The sequence below is a fragment of the Epargyreus clarus genome, unplaced genomic scaffold (assembly GCF_041222505.1).
Source record: "Epargyreus clarus isolate Ecla_fem2 unplaced genomic scaffold, WU_Ecla_fem_2.2 ptg000023l, whole genome shotgun sequence".
Taxonomy (NCBI): Eukaryota; Metazoa; Arthropoda; class Insecta; order Lepidoptera; family Hesperiidae; genus Epargyreus; species Epargyreus clarus.
The window spans coordinates 5,106,816-5,123,141 of record NW_027332230.1 but is presented as its reverse complement, the minus strand read 5'-3'; the positions used below and the strand labels follow the sequence as shown (position 1 = coordinate 5,123,141).

Sequence of the window (16,326 nt, the reverse complement as noted above, 5' to 3'; positions counted from 1 at the left end):
TACAATAAATTAAAGTATTTCTCTTTAACATGGAAATTACTAGTATTTTTAAAGGTCGTGTACTTATATGAAACGTTTCACGAGTTTCAGGGATTTCAATAGTATCAGGGAATGCTATAAGTCATGGCATCCAAGTCAAGAAGAGGTAAGATATAACTAAACGTCTGCCAATTCGTAAGTAAAAGTTCATAGAGGTCAGTGAGCTTACCGATTCGCGCTTGAGCAGCACGGTGGATTAAGGCCTAAGCCCCTCTTACTCTGATATGGAGACAAGAAATATAATAGCTGGGGTATAATCATTAAAACTTAGCATTATGAACCATCTACGGTCCATTTTAAATTTTAATAAACCCAAAACATCTCCATTAAGACTTTATATTTATATTGTTATTCATTAGAACATAGATTCAAATTAAGCCGACTGTCTCTATTCCCTCGCGTAGCCCCGCTGCAGCTTCAAATCAAATGGAGTTAATGAAATTGGGCCAAATCGAGGCTCCACTAAATAGGCAAAATGGATAATATAGGCACTTAGCATAAAACACGCTCTTATTTTATTACTTTTGCCGATAAAACATTCTTATTATATTTCCTTGTTGTATTTTCCTGTTCAGCTAGTTTTGTCAATGTAATCTACTTTTGAAATGTAATCTACATTTGAAACTCTATGACGTTCATCTAATGGTGCTACTTGTGTTCAGCTACTTATGTGTAATTTTGAAACCTTAATATGTTTATCAACCTTTGGACCTGGCTGTACGTCAAATTCTACTACTGTTGGAAGCATTCTCTTTTCTTAGTTTTGTGTATCGTAATCTATGACATTTTCCCTGGAAATAGAAGGGAAATTTTAAACAAAGTCTTGAATTATTTCTAGGTTGAAAACTCAAACCCGATTAACCTTAAAATAAATCAGCGCTTCGGCTCTATCTGAGAAGTTCACTTCAAGTCCATAACTTAAGAACTCGCAGTCTAAAACTGGAACCAAATCTCTTAAAACTTGTTCCAACAGTCGTCTTATCACTCCTGAAAAACTGTAAATCGTCGTCAACGTTTCAAGACATTCGAATCTAAAATAAATCAGAGTTCCTTTTTACTTTATTTTTACATTATGCTCAATGGGCATCTCAACGCAATAAATAAGTTTTTTTTATTTTATGGTTGTTCAAATGGGTATTTTAAATTTATACATAAACTTGGTGATAGCGCGGACTACCTGATGGAATCGCCGTCGCCTATGGACATCTTCAACTGGTATCGCCAGTGCATGGGCGACTTTAAAAACACTCTTTTCCGAAGCTTAATAAGGAAAAAGCATTTTAACTACAAAAATATTTTAATAAAATAAAAGTATCTACAACATTTTTGTCTAATCTTTTCATTATTCAGGTACTATAATTTTATTTGTATTTCGCCTATGCCTATTTAAAAAGAACATAATACATGAGTTATAACATGAAACAATCATCATTATCATCATCATCATCATCAACCCATTATTGTCCCACTGCTGGGCACGGGTCTCCTCTCAGAATGAGAAGGATTAGGCCATAGTCTACCGCGCTGGCCAAGTGCGTATTGGTTGGTAACATGAAAAAATACGGCATACCAAATATAAAGTTTCATGTCCGTCTGAAATCTGTAAATCGTATTCAGTTTCAAGACTGGTCCGAATCTAAATCTAACTGTATTGGAAAGGCCAACTTGATTGAAATTTATCACCGTTTCCTTTCAAACTAATGAAGTTCTATTGCATTTCTAGGGGCGTAATGTACACAATAAATAACAATTCCAGTTCAATGTTTCGTTAATGCAAGTCCGACTACAGAATATATATCAATTAGGCTACGCAATACGCAAGTTTAAACCATTTGTCAAGCTATAAGACTGATTGAAGGTGTTTTGACTGACTGTTTCAATGTAGAACCCTTCGCGGTTCGACTCCAGCAGCACCACTGCTACACCTATTTCCGCCTCATAACAACAGCGTTAAGCGCTGCTGTATTCTGATTTAAAAGGTTTGGTATAGGAGACATACTACTTTTTAGTCCTCGGGAGTAGCGACACAGTCGTGGCGACCTCAGGTAGGAATATCTAATCCTATCTGGGGTTGATTACAGATGTCCATGGGGGGCAGTAGCCGCTTAGCATCAGGTGGACTGCACGCTCGTCTGCTACCCCTATATTATAAAAAAAAAAACAATTTAGATTTAGAGGTCCTACTCGAAGAAAAGCGGAAGGGTAGAGAAACAGAGCAGTGGCTATCACACCTTCTATGGGGTAGAATTCCGCCTGAAAGTCTTAAGAAAGTTCAAGGATAGTTTTACTTCTTTATTTTAGTCAGTTCTTCTGCATTAAACTTACGTTAAGGTAGTTCAGATAATATGGTTTAAAGAGTCCGTATTTGAATATATGATAACAATCATAAAATTTCACAAATTAACAAAATATTCGGTATGCTGTTTATCCGTTTTCTGTACAAAATTAGATTATAACGTATCTGAAACGAATAAGATAATATCAGATACATTAATTACATAAAATAGATTTCAAAACATTCAAAAGTACCTAATACACGTGTGTCTAAATTATAATAATTTCATAACATCGTTGGCAGCTCGGTTGTTTCATAAGCTCATAAACTCAGAGACTAATTGGTATACTTAAACACTAACCATAATAATTTCATACTATAAAATCTGGTACGTAATCGTCTTAGCCGCAACCGCAAACCTTATTCGATTCCCAGTAATTGGTCTTCACTTAGGAAACTACAAAAGTGATTCCCAAAGGATCCCCAATTAGAGCTAACGACGCACGGTAATGTGAGGCGAGGTGATTGATTGAAGTAACATTGTTGTTTGTGATTGTTTGTGACACTTATGTACCTAATTGTATGACACGCGACAAGTTATAGGGTCTTTTTATCGATATCTTTGTGTTTGCGTTCAGTTAAAATTTTACTAGTGAGTAACCGTTTTAAACGACGTAGTTAACTTAGAAATATTTTTCCTACGCAATACTTTCTAAAGGACTTGCAAACAATATTTAATTACAATCCATGGATTAAGAAACTTTAAAGTCGTAGCTAAGTTACTCTGTACAAACCCATTAGTAAATAGCCGTAATGACTTTAGAAACAGAGCATTTTAACAATTTTTAATTATTTCATTTTTTCCATTGAAATACCAGAATAAGGTACAGACTCGATTTTCATGATGTTACGTGCTTTTCAAAGCCTCGTATTCGAGGTTAAGTCTTAAGCTTCATTCCTGAGGTTTTTAAAGTAAATAATGCTGCAAACCTCCGTTGAATTTAAAGATACATATAATAACATACATATATTTTATATCGAAGTACTTCACTTCAGTTTAAAATTTGCTTTCACATGTTGTCCTTGTATTTTCTTACTTAGATGTTCTAGCTTTTAGTCAAAACAAACAAATTTTCGATCGATTTTTTTCTTCCTTTGCTTTCTAACGTTCAAATATGCATTCGTATATAGAACAGAATATATCCTAGTATAGCTAGTTTCGTTTTTAATAAAAAGTCGGCCACAACAGTGCGTACACCGTGCTGAGCCGGCAAAGCTCGAAATGAATACTCCACATTCAATATACGAAAACGAGCGCGTCACTTGTCAGTCAACACTATTGCGCCGCAAAATGCCACTGTCAGTTCAAAGCTGATATTACTCTGCTAGGCATCAGTCATACGTCTGTCAATTCATAACTTATGACAAAAATGAAGCCCGCAATCAGTAATTCAGTATGAGTGTCACGTCATGTCAGTCAGCACTTGCGCTGCGATGACACTGTCAGCTTTGCGACCGATATTACTACTCGGGATCAGAGTCTGTCAGTTCATAATGTACTTATTTGCACTTGTAAAAAGGCTTGCACAAATTCAATATTAGAGTCATGTCAGGCGTCAGTCAATACTGATGTATCGAAACTTCTCATTTTAGTTTTGGACGAGGTTATATGGATCCCACGGCTCGTTGCGTTTTTAATAAAAAATCACCCACAACAGTGCGTACACCGAGGAGAGCCGGCATAACCCGAAATGAATACTCCACATTCAATATACGAAAACGAGCGCGTCACATGTCAGTCAACACTCTTGCGCCGCAAAATGCCACTGTCAGTTCAAAGCTGATATTACTCCGCTAGGCATCACGTCATACGTTATGAGTTGACAGGTATGAGACCTGTCAATTCATAACGTATGACAAAAATAAAGCCCGCAATTAGTAATTCAGTATGAGTGTCGCGTCATGTCAGTCAGCACTTGCGCTGCAATGACACTGTCAGCTTTGCGACCGATATTACTGCTCGGGATCAGAGTATGTCAGTCGTAACGTATGACAAAAAGGCTTGCAGCGACTAATTCAATATGTGAGTCACGTCAGATGTCTGTCAATACTGTTACAGTAAAAATCACATTATATTGAAAATCTTTTTTTTGTTTACGAGGTTTTTGTTTTTGTATATCGATGATCTATGTAAAAAAATTAAATCGAAGTGTCTATTGGTTTAATAAAAATCGTCCAAATCCAGTATAAAAGTTGAATGTCCCGCTGACTCGATCACAAAATATCGTGATTTTGTTTCATTACACCAAATTTGACTTCATTTAGACTTGTCTTCGCAATTGGTTCTCGTATTGATGTAGTAATTCCCTGGAATTCTTTGTACCGTTGTGTTGTTCAATTTACGTCAACACACCTATTTATATACAGCTATAGTTTGGTAATCTAAGGCACAGGTGTGGGGTTGCCAAAAGGATTCAATAATTTGACAGCTAGACAAAATGGCGAGGGGAGAAAAGACGAGATGTGACAAAATGCTTCCGTTTGGGCTTACTTGGGATTTGTGCCGGAATCTTAATATTTTAGCTCCAAATAACTTAAGGTACAAGAATTGTTTCGTTTTACAAAGAACTCATGATTTTGTGTCATTTTAAGCGTATTTTTCCTATGTCCATGTTTCGACCCATTTTTATGAACACCGTTCAGGTTTCCTATGCATACCATTTCATTTCATATTCAGTTCTTTTTAACGCAAGCAAAGATTTACATAACTAAGAAATTTAGTCACATAACCAAGGTCCTAAGTAACTCTGAGTTCATTTATGTTACACAATTGGTTGCATTTCAATAATGTAGTTTGTTTATTTTTGATAAATATTAGAAATAACTTTTGATATCTATTTATAATTAAAATTAATAATCGGATAGGGATGCACTAAAGCCATTTTATGTTAATAACAAAACCAATTAATGTAATAAAATCCTACCTACAAACCACACATCTTTCCACTCTCAAATCTAGAAGCACTCTTCGCTCGCTAACAACAGTTGGCGAAGGTTTGCAGGGACTGCTGGCGAACGTTGGCAATGGTCGCCGACGCCAAAGTTATAAACCCTTATAAAGCCTCTTCCTTGCCACACCTTCAACCCAGATCTAAGCGTTCTATAACCTTCTACTTTTTGTAGCATTTGTTTTTTTATTATTATCTGTCAACACACCATGCCTGTCAGTTAATTACCGTTCAATTAATAATTTCATCTTAAATTTCATAGTTTCATCGTTAAAATGTATCAGAAATAAACAACCTAATTGAAAAGCAATCCATTGAGTATTAACGCGCGAAAGTCAATCAATATTGCTATTATAAAATATCAAAATTTTAATTAATCCAATTTACTGAAACCTCCGTTCACTGAACGGCGTTGATAAATTTTACTCATAGCATAAGCTGTTAATTTCTGTCTAGAAATAATAACATGTAATAAAACTCTTTGGGATTTGTATAAAGAGGGCCTACAAAGGGGTGCGCTTAATTAAATACAACGCCCGAACAATTCCACCGTCCATTACAATGTTATTAAATTGTTCGACGGGCACCTAACATGCTACTTTATGATGTACTCCAATACCCGAGATTTAATTTTGAGTTCGCGTAATCAAATGTATTTTGATATACGACGGACCGATTGTAATACAAACGTTTGAGTTTAAACGTTTAATATTGTGTTTTATGTACGAACGGTTTTATTGTTTTTGAGGTCGCGGTTTCCGTTATGTTCGTTCCGTTTATAATATCTAGTGGTGATTTAATTCATTTAGCCATATTACTGGATGAATATAAAAAAAATAATCACAGAGCCCCACTGCTTGCTCGCGATCTGCATGCGTGCGAATCGCGCAGATCGAACCGGTGCAGTAACTGCCCGCGTGCGGCTTGCAGGTGCATTCGTGATGCGTCCGTCAGATTTGTACTCACTCTCATATATGACGGCCTTAACTCTGTTTTTACTGACGGTTAGATTTGTACTCACTCTCATGTATGACGGCCTTAACTCTGTTTTTCCTGACGGTTAGATTTGTACTCACTCTCATGTATGACGGCCTTAACTCTGTGTTGACTGACGGTTAGATTTGTACTCACTCTCATGTATGACGGCCTTAACTCTGTTTTTACTGACGGTTAGATTTGTACTCACTCTCATGTATGACGGCCTTAACTCTGTGTTGACTGACGGTTAGATTTGTACTCACTCTCATGTATGACGGCCTTAACTCTGTTTTTACTGACGGTTAGATTTGTACTCACTCTCATGTATGACGGCCTTAACTCTGTGTTGACTGACGGTTAGATTTGTACTCACTCTCATGTATGACGGCCTTCTCTATATTGACTGACGGTTAATGTTAAAGTTTATTTAAGTAGAAAGGTAATTTATTTATTTATATGAAATGCTTTATTTTCTAAATTACAGGACAGTCGTACAGGTACATATGAAGCAAAGCAAGTCATGAAAAATAAAAAGTTACGTACTCACATTTTTCTAGCAATGTTTTCGGATCCTATTAATGATACCAAAACCGTGAAAAACCAATTTTGAGAGTTTTATTAAATGTAAATTCATGCCCATGTGAACTGAAATTGAATCCTTAAAAGTTTTTACCGGACGCATTTAAATATTTTAGAGAAATAGAATTCAAAAAGTTTTCAGATCTTATTTAAAAGCAATTTGGACCAGATAGCGGTGTAGGTACTCGTCTGCCTAATGTCTTGACGACGCCGCGCCGCACTCAGAAACTACTCGCACTGATTAAATCTAACAGACAAATATTTAAATTTCACTAGATATTTAAATTCGTCTATATTCCTTGGGAATTGATGGAAACTAGTAATTTTCTTAAGAGCAGCTGTCGGTATTGCACCTTGATTTTAATTAAATAGAAACTTAGTAAAGTGACTAGATGGAACCCGACGAATGAAATGTGTCTGCTGCAAATATTTTCATCATAAATAAATAAGTATTAAAATGATCGTTTTATATTAATTATGAATGAAAAATTATAAGCAAATTAGTGTGCGTGAATATTCTTCGTCTTGTTTTAAAAAGTTTGAAGAACTTCTTTGTTCATCTTGTCAAACATGACATAGTATTAATACTGCATATTTAAAAAAAAATTCTGACAAATGGCGACGACGAATGTAGCAGTTGTGGGTTAATTGTAGTCAAATGATGTACTAACATAGTCTTCAGGGATAGCAACGGCGTTGCAGCCGAGCTTAAGTACGACCCCGCCTCTTAAGAGATTGATTATAAATGTCCACCTCGACCTGAAGAAGAGGACGGGAAAATGCTGCATTATGAGGGCACGCGACTGGTGACATGGGCACCAATTAACCTTAAAGGAACCTTAGTAAAGCGTCAAAGAACCATAAAAGTTCTAGTGGATGGACAGATAACCACGATTGGTCGCAATAATACCCGGTTACTTCATTTACTACTTCAAAATTCACACAAAAACACCGCCTCAACTCCGGTCTCCATCTTCCCGCTTGAAACTAAAACAACGCATTATTTACTCGCAATAATTACAGTTTGTTTTAATACTAGTATTAACATCGCAGCGACGAGCAAGTCAATAGCCCCTCATTAAAACTCACCCTGACAGTCCAAACTTCACAGACGGATCAAACAAGCGCTAATTTAAAGCAGGTGCTATAACTTTGTATTGGAGTAGAAACACGGAGAAATGTAGAACAGGAGTCATATAATTATATCGGTCGAAAATAGTATGTTACTCGTATGTTGGATGTACTTAAGTTATAGGGTTGCATTTGTACATACGAGGACATTGTGTTTGTATACAAATCTCCCTTGGGCCTTCGGGTGCGTTTAAAGAAGACTAAAACTATACTTTAGTTATGGCTTACAAAATAGGTAGCGCCACACATCCCTACATAAGGCTCTCTTCTTACCGACAGACATTGAAAAAAAACATAATTTTCTATAAAATATTGATAAGCACGGCCTATGTCATGTTACGAAAGATATAAATATAAATATGTTTATAAACATATAGATATAAAAAACTATGAGCCACCAGGAACAAACAACAAAAAATTGCTAAAAAGATTTTTCCTTACAATATAGGAGTAGCAGACGAGCATGCAGTCCATCTGATCGTAAGTGGCTACTGCCGCCCATGGACATCTGTAATCAACCCCAGGTAGGAAACCTGACGTCGGTCACAGCTACTCTTGAGGACTAAGCTCTAACCTCTTGGAAAAGTATGTCTACGCTATATTTTAGTTAGAATCATAATATAATCAAGTTGAAATTAATAAGTCTGTATATATCCGAATTTGTTTTTCACACTACTAGGCCTAAAGTACTACTGAGATTAAATATAAAAAAATTACCATAAATATTCAATGCATATTAATCAAAGGAAACCTCTCGTACATTTTAGATGATCTCAGTTATAGTAAATATTAAAAAATATCCGCTTACTAAATAATTCAAACGAAATCAGCAAGTATAATTAGCTTCTCATTCCGAATCATGAAAAACCAAATATAATGCTATTCAGACTTGCAAATTAATTTGCTAAACAGAATTTCTTGACGTCTCGTCTCGGCACAACTTAATTGAAAATGTCAAAAGGATCGAATTGTGGTATTTTGTCGACTAATAGGGATAAATAAACATGCAGACGTATACATTTCCTGTGGGATTTCGCGAAATAGATACATACAAATTCGCGAAAGCAATACCTACGTATTTACACACTTACCAATTTTTTAGATTGTTACAAGGTTTTATTGAAGCCATGTTAGTTAATTTGATTGCTAATGAATTTTAAATCGAAAAACCACAATCGCATGCGCTTAAATTTTGCATATACATTTGCTTTGCATCTTTTTTGTAATACGTTCCATTATTTGTTTTCTTTTAGTCCAGAAAAATATTGAATAGCATCATAGTGTCTCGATGCTTTCTATGAAAATATACACGTTTCAGATTAGGATTTATTTCTTCAATCTTAATGTATTATTACATGTTTCCACAGTGTTACGAAAATGCCACCTAGTACAAATTGTGTAGTCTACATATTTAGCTACATTTTAATCCGGGTAACAGTTTTAGTTTCATAACAAAGATAATAAAGTAGTTCAATTTCCTTAGCAGTGCGTATTTTTTTTCCTCCAAACTTATACTGGTTTCTACCAATCTTGGTTAACTATTTAACATTTGGTGACCTGAATCTTTCTTAATGGTTAAAAGTCATTCACAAGTTTCTCCATTTTGTTATATCGGTTTATTTCTTGAGATAAGCTCATTTATCGTTTCTATACTTATAACATACCCTATTTAGTGTAAATAAACCTATAATGTTACGTGAGTTTTCCGTTTTTTATTACACTACCTCACACATTCTCGTGATAAAAATACCCAAAAATACACTGCCAAAAGTGGTGATTACAGAAAAACCCTTTTATAAAACCGGCAGATCCGGAGTACACTTTTAAAAATTGATCGACGGTAAAACAAAACATAGTAAAGCATTTCCCATAACAAACAACAAAAGAGGTATTCTTAAATGAAAACAGGAAACATGGGAATATAATTCATTATATTCCGTGTGCCTCAATACATCATTCGAAAGTTTCCATAACCGGAAATTTGTGAATAATGATTATAATGTACTCCATCAATTTTTATGCCATTGACACAAACTTTATTACTATTTTATATTATATTTGTTTTATTTTGACTAGTTTCTTATTATGTACATAGACTATTAACTGTATAATCATAGATAGTTGTACTATATCAATTCCTTTCATAATTTCCCTTTTGATAGATCTCTCTCAGTAGATAATTTTCTATTTCGACGAATACTTTTTTGGTAAATTGGCTTACTGGCTACTACTTAACAACTTAGTCCCTTTTCACGTACATCAAATAAGTATATATAAAAAAAGCTAAGCTTAACTTCGCGATAGACGAAATAAAACCTTGTAAGTACTTTGTAAATAATCTTTGAGGTTTACAAACTTAACCAATAAATTCTTGTTACCTGAAGACATCTGTAAACAAGTTTTGCGAGATAAATCCTAAGCGAGTGAATAACAAGAAGCAACTTAAAGAAGATTTTTCAAACAAAACTAGTGATAAACAAAATATCCTGTCAGTACAACAACAGTTTCAGTTTTATCTGAAGATAGTAACGTAAGGTGCCTCGTGAGACACATTAGTACCATTATATTATCTCCATCTGATTCCTAAAATACATAAAACGTAAGTTGTTTGTTACTTCGCAGTAAACTCACGGATCTTTTAAAAAATATAAGTATAAATGTATACTCAGAAGTAATAGACAATGTGACTCATGAAAATGTTACAATAAAAAGAAGTACTCGTAACATTATATAAATCGGGGAACATAGCCTTGATGTTGACAATGAAATAAGCCAACCGTCAAGTATTTTAATGAAATTAAAGTACGAGCATGCAGCTCTATTTGCTACTGGCTTTTGTTTACTATGAAATTTCAATAAACTCTCAATACACTCTGTGTTCTACATAAAGTTGACTATAGTATTATGATAACAAATGCTATTCCTATCAAAGATAATTTAAAAACAGATAATAACGTGACATTCCGAACAAGCTTAAACAACCGAAAGTAACAAGTAATTAATTTAAAAAATCAAAAACCCGACTGCACCAAAAAGGCTGAAGTAGAATTTCCAAAAGCAGTGAAATAGGTATTTCATTATTTTTATCCAAAAAGCCAAATACAAAGTTTCATAGTAGGTGTCTGCTTCAAAAACAAAAGATGTTCAAACAATATTATCCTATTTTATCCTCGTAGTGCTCATTTACGTAATATAAAGAACATATGTGTAAAATTCCAGCACTGTAAAGTTCAGCGGTTTCCCTTTGCATTGATCTCTGGCACAGCAGCTCACTCATTTAGTCAGACAGTCATCTCGATGTGTATATACGAGTATATATGTACTAACTGACCCGGCAAACGTCGTGTTGCCATATAAATACAAAAATGTTAAGGGTGAACAACCCTTATCACTTAGGGGTATAAAAAAATAGTAGATAGTGGCCGATTCTCAGACCTACTGAATATGTATATAACATTTGGTGAAAATCTGTGAAGCCGTTTCGGAGGAGTACGGTAACTAACACGAGAATTTTATATATAAGATATATTATATAATGTATGTGTGTAAATGTTAATCTCCTCTTAACCCTTTACACCCGAGATGATATGAGCGTGAGTTTCACTTTAAAAAAATTCCCACGTGATAGCTTCTTATTTTTCGAAACGCAACCGATGCCGATCGATCGTGAGGAGAGTATCGCACGTGCTATCGGCTAAGTGAGCGGGGTGCAGGCGGTCAGTTGTGCTAGGGACTCGTCCAAAGATGGCAGATTTTTTCGACCCGCGCACTGTCACAGGTATATAATTATTTTTGGTATTAAATGTTTAGTATCTTTTATTAATTATAGCTAATTTGAAAGCTAAAAGAACACTAAATACGTGGAATTTAGTAGTTTATTCGATTAACTTGCAATTTAGATACAATTAGGTTGCAAATTTCAACTGTTACGATCGTGTGCCTACGGTTGTTGATGCAGAATAACGTTTGATGAAAATGCTTTTATTGCTATTACCAGTTATGTGTAAGTTTCGTCAATATCAATTTTGTTTGTTTCAATTTTAGGGGTACATTTAAATGACGATCAGATTTTGCCAGTGCGGGGTGAGGAAAAATGTATCGGACATTGAAGATCTTCATGAAAGTGAAGAGCTTCAACCAAATAGATTAGAAGAGTTTCAATTTGAAGAATTGTTCCCTGAAACAGATCCAGTAGCAAATGCAGACCCTCAAATAGAAACTGACCTAGAATTTGATCTGGAACTTGAGCCTGAACCTTAACCATCTACTTTAAAATCATCCCTAGAAATTTCTCGCCACCGAGCATCTTCACGTCCAACACATCGAAAAATAGCTTGGAAAAGAATACGTTTTCTGTCTTGAAAAGGTCTACACATCCCTACCAACATCTCCAGTAAAGTTTCCAAAGAAATATTTTTCTTAATATTTTAATTATGAGGCTCTTGATATGTAACCAGATGCACAAATTTATATTATCTAAGAAGAACCGGTCGAAAACTTAATTTAATTGCAATAGATATGGCTAAAGTTTTCTCCATCTGCATTATCATTGGATGTATTCCCTAGCCAAGAATACCTACGCCTTGGAGACCTGGATTTAAGACGGAGGCAATAACGGAAGAAAGAAGAATGTTGATTTTCATAGAATTACGTAGTTTAGGTTTCATTGCCAAGACAGATTTTTTATAAAGACTAATGAAAATAAAGACAGTGATGTTAAATATCTCCAAATTGTTTTAATTTTCTAATATTTTTTGATAAAATACTAATTTTTTTTGCAATTTTCACGATCGTGAGTGTGACAGTTCCCACCGGAGACTCACGATCGTGCGGGTCGATTTCTGGATTACGTATAAACTCTGGATTTTTTTTCGTATTTTTTGTGGATCCCTTAAGCTATATAAAAAGCCGTAATAAACGTTTTGAATCGGAAATTGCGAAAAAAAATCTTCGGTTGTAAAGGGTTAATTTCCTTTATTTTGACACCCTACTCGATAGGTTTGGTTAACTTTTTTTAAAACGTGTTACTATTTCGCAAAAAAATCCACCATTTACAGTCTATAGAATATATAACATGAGTAATTCAAAGTTTCGGTAATTATTTTACCTCATTAGAGGTAGAATTTAATTATTTTTATCTAACAAGCCTAATACAAAATTGCATAATGTTTGCTTCAAAATTGACGGTTGTTGAAATGAACTTTTAACCCTTATTTTACCCTCTACGGTGTTCATTTTTCGGAGGGGGATAAATAGGTGCGTCCTTGTTCTTATCCAGAAAGCCAAGCACAAAACTTTATAGTAGTTGCTTCAAAATTAAAGGATTTCAAAGAAACTGTTTTCCCCTATTTTACCCTCTTAAGGGTAGAATTTCCAAAAAGCCTTTCTTAGTACTTATTTACGCTATATCGAGAACCTATGTGCAAAATTTCAGAACTGTAAGGTCCTTGGTTTAGGCTGTACGTTGATTTCTGAAAAATGAAAAAGTCATTTAGTTATTCATTCAGTCAGTCACGTTGCTGTTTTATATATATACAAATATGTTTTTATAATCTCCGTTTAATTTCCTTTCATTTGATACACTACTCGATAAGTTCGGGTAACTTTTTTTTAAATGTTTTACTATTTCTCGTAAAAAATCCGCCTTTTTGATTTTTTTTTACTAACACCTATCTAAGGACACTCGGGTCATTGAGACAAATATAATGACACCTTAACTGTTGAAATTTGTCCAGCCGTTTGTTAGATCCGATCAAATAAAGAAAGACAAACATACAAGATACGCGCGAAAAACATAACCCTTCCTTGGCAGTCGGGTAAAAATCAGACAGTAAAGTAATTACGTCTAATATTGAAATCGGAATCCAACGTGGGATACTATAGGATAGAACTAGTTATTCCATAAAAGGACGTAAAATTTAAAATCGCTGACTGTTTCAATCGTTACACTCGAATCCGGTTCAAGCCGGTTCGCCAACTCAGCAGTGCCAAGTAGTATAGAATATTCATTCAATCGAATAACATTAGGTTTTACGTTTCCTACGTAGCAGCAATAAGGTACATTTCTATAATAGCTGAACCCAACGCATGGAGCTCGAAGGTTGTTCCAACGGCTTTATTCTATAATCCAACAAGTTTAAAGAGACCTTGGACTGAGACAGCTATAAGCACTAAATCAAAACTTTCTATTACAAGTTCATTCAGTTCTCGGATTTGAAATAGTTGGGTCTACGAAATACTTCGTATTTCTCGATAGCGATACATATTTGAAATAAATATGGTTTTCTCAATTCTATAAAATATTTGGTTTTAAAACTTTGATACTACAATTTGATGTTACATATCAACCGAGCCATGTTGTTTTTCTACAGGTAACTAATTAATGGTACACAACCTCATAGTAAGTGGCGGCTGTTGCCATGGACATCTACATATATGCAACCCCCGATATTGTTAGATATGTACCTGTCGGCGATATCCCACTACCGCACTTTATTAATAAACTGAACGAAACGACTTTAATATGAGAATCACTTTTATTCACTTTTATTTACAATTCGGGCTCTACCAGCGCGTGGACTTAAATACTACTCAAGTGACAAACAGCCTAAGAACTACCCTCTCACATCACTTGTTTTGTTATAACAAGTGACGTGATTCACAATAAATTTAACTATTAATAAAATAACATTATATTGAAAATATTCTTTTAAAAATACAAGAATAAATATTTTAATATTATTATAATTTATATAATTTATTTGGTATGACTAACAAAGTGTTTTGAAGTATTACCGGAAGTCGTCCATGTTTTAATCTAAATATTAATTTCACATTGACAATCAAAATTAACATGATAAATTTTAATTTTATATATTAAAAATGCCTCACCGCCCATATACCCCATCTCCCGATATCTGCAAACCCTGATACCCCAGAGGACACATAATTGATGTTGTTTTACATGATTTCAATGATTCAGAGTTGCATTGCTAGATTTTCAACTCTGGAGCCGCAACGTAAGAGGCAAAATTTAATACCATCAGGCTAACACCGCTACCGTTAATCGAATCACACAATTTTACGTTTGCTACACCGCGTCTCAGCAATAAGTTGGTACATTTCTATAATGGCTGCTAAACCCGACTATGCGGGCTCGAGCACGGACGTTGTTCGAATGGCTTTATTCTATTACACGGCAAGTTTAAAGAGGGCTTCGACTGGAACAGCAATAAGCACTAAATCAAAACTTTCCGTCCCGATTCGGTCCTCGAATACGTTTAGAGGACTGGGTTTATCGAATCATTTGCTTTACCTTTATATTCTAGTTTGAGGGCTGAAGCCACAAAAGCGTTCGATCCAACATTCTAAGGTCTAAGTTGTATGGATTCGTAGGGACGTAATTATTTTGAAGTACCTTTTTATTGACAATCCCAACTTTCCTTTAATGGTGTAGTCAAGTAGTCATATCGTTATATGTTTTGAAATTATTCTTATATTAATTACAGCCCTAACAGATTCACCAATAAAAACATCTGCGATTTGCGTTTTGACGATTGCATCGGTATTATATTACTTTTTCTTGACTTCTTGCGTTTAATCACGGCATTGAAAGGCGTGTTTCAACGCAGTCACATTTTTCGTATTTAATTGCATCGACCCTCCTAAAGCTATTTCTAACGGTGCTCAAACGTGTTTTGGGTGTAGCATTTCATCACTGCATCTCACTTCTTCAAGGGCTGATGCTAGAAGTACATGTTTTAGATGTTAGATCCCTAAATAGGCAGAGATATAAATAACGAATTTACATGTTTCTCCAGAAATTGAAGGACTAGAGAGCTAATCTATACTTAGCACACTTGATCAGTTCACTTGAGTATCACAGACCTTTATTACTCTGACGAATCCTTGTTATATACGAATACAGTAATGGATCGATAGTACATGGTACATATTACCAATTACAGTATAAGCAAAGAAATAATGAGCCATACAATCGACAGGCTGCCTCATCTATTAATAAACGTCACACGCATTGCGGCACTAATATGTCAATTAATAGTTCTGTCCGTCCGTCACGACCCATTGGTAGCCTCATTAGCGACTGATATTTGTCACTAAACTGTCGGGATTTCCTATAATGATATGAAACGAGAAAATACATTATGCTGGTTTTACATGGAAGGTAGCGGTAATCAGGTTTATGAATTTCCAAATTCCATAAGTTGGCAATTCGTGGATTTAAAATGTATTTTTAAAATGCATCTTATTCTATACTATAAATAAATTACAAAATTAGTTACAAACATTTAGTCA

At 34.7% G+C, this 16,326-nt stretch overlaps 1 long non-coding RNA gene across 1 annotated transcript; it reads left to right on the top strand.

The window, feature by feature from the left end:
* The first annotated feature begins 11,578 nt into the window (after positions 1-11,578).
* LOC140751883 (uncharacterized) lies at positions 11,579-12,735 on the top strand. The gene is made up of 2 exons (XR_012103394.1): positions 11,579-11,788; positions 12,055-12,735. It is a non-coding gene; the product is annotated as an uncharacterized LOC140751883 (long non-coding RNA).
* Positions 12,736-16,326: the final 3,591 nt, after the last annotated feature.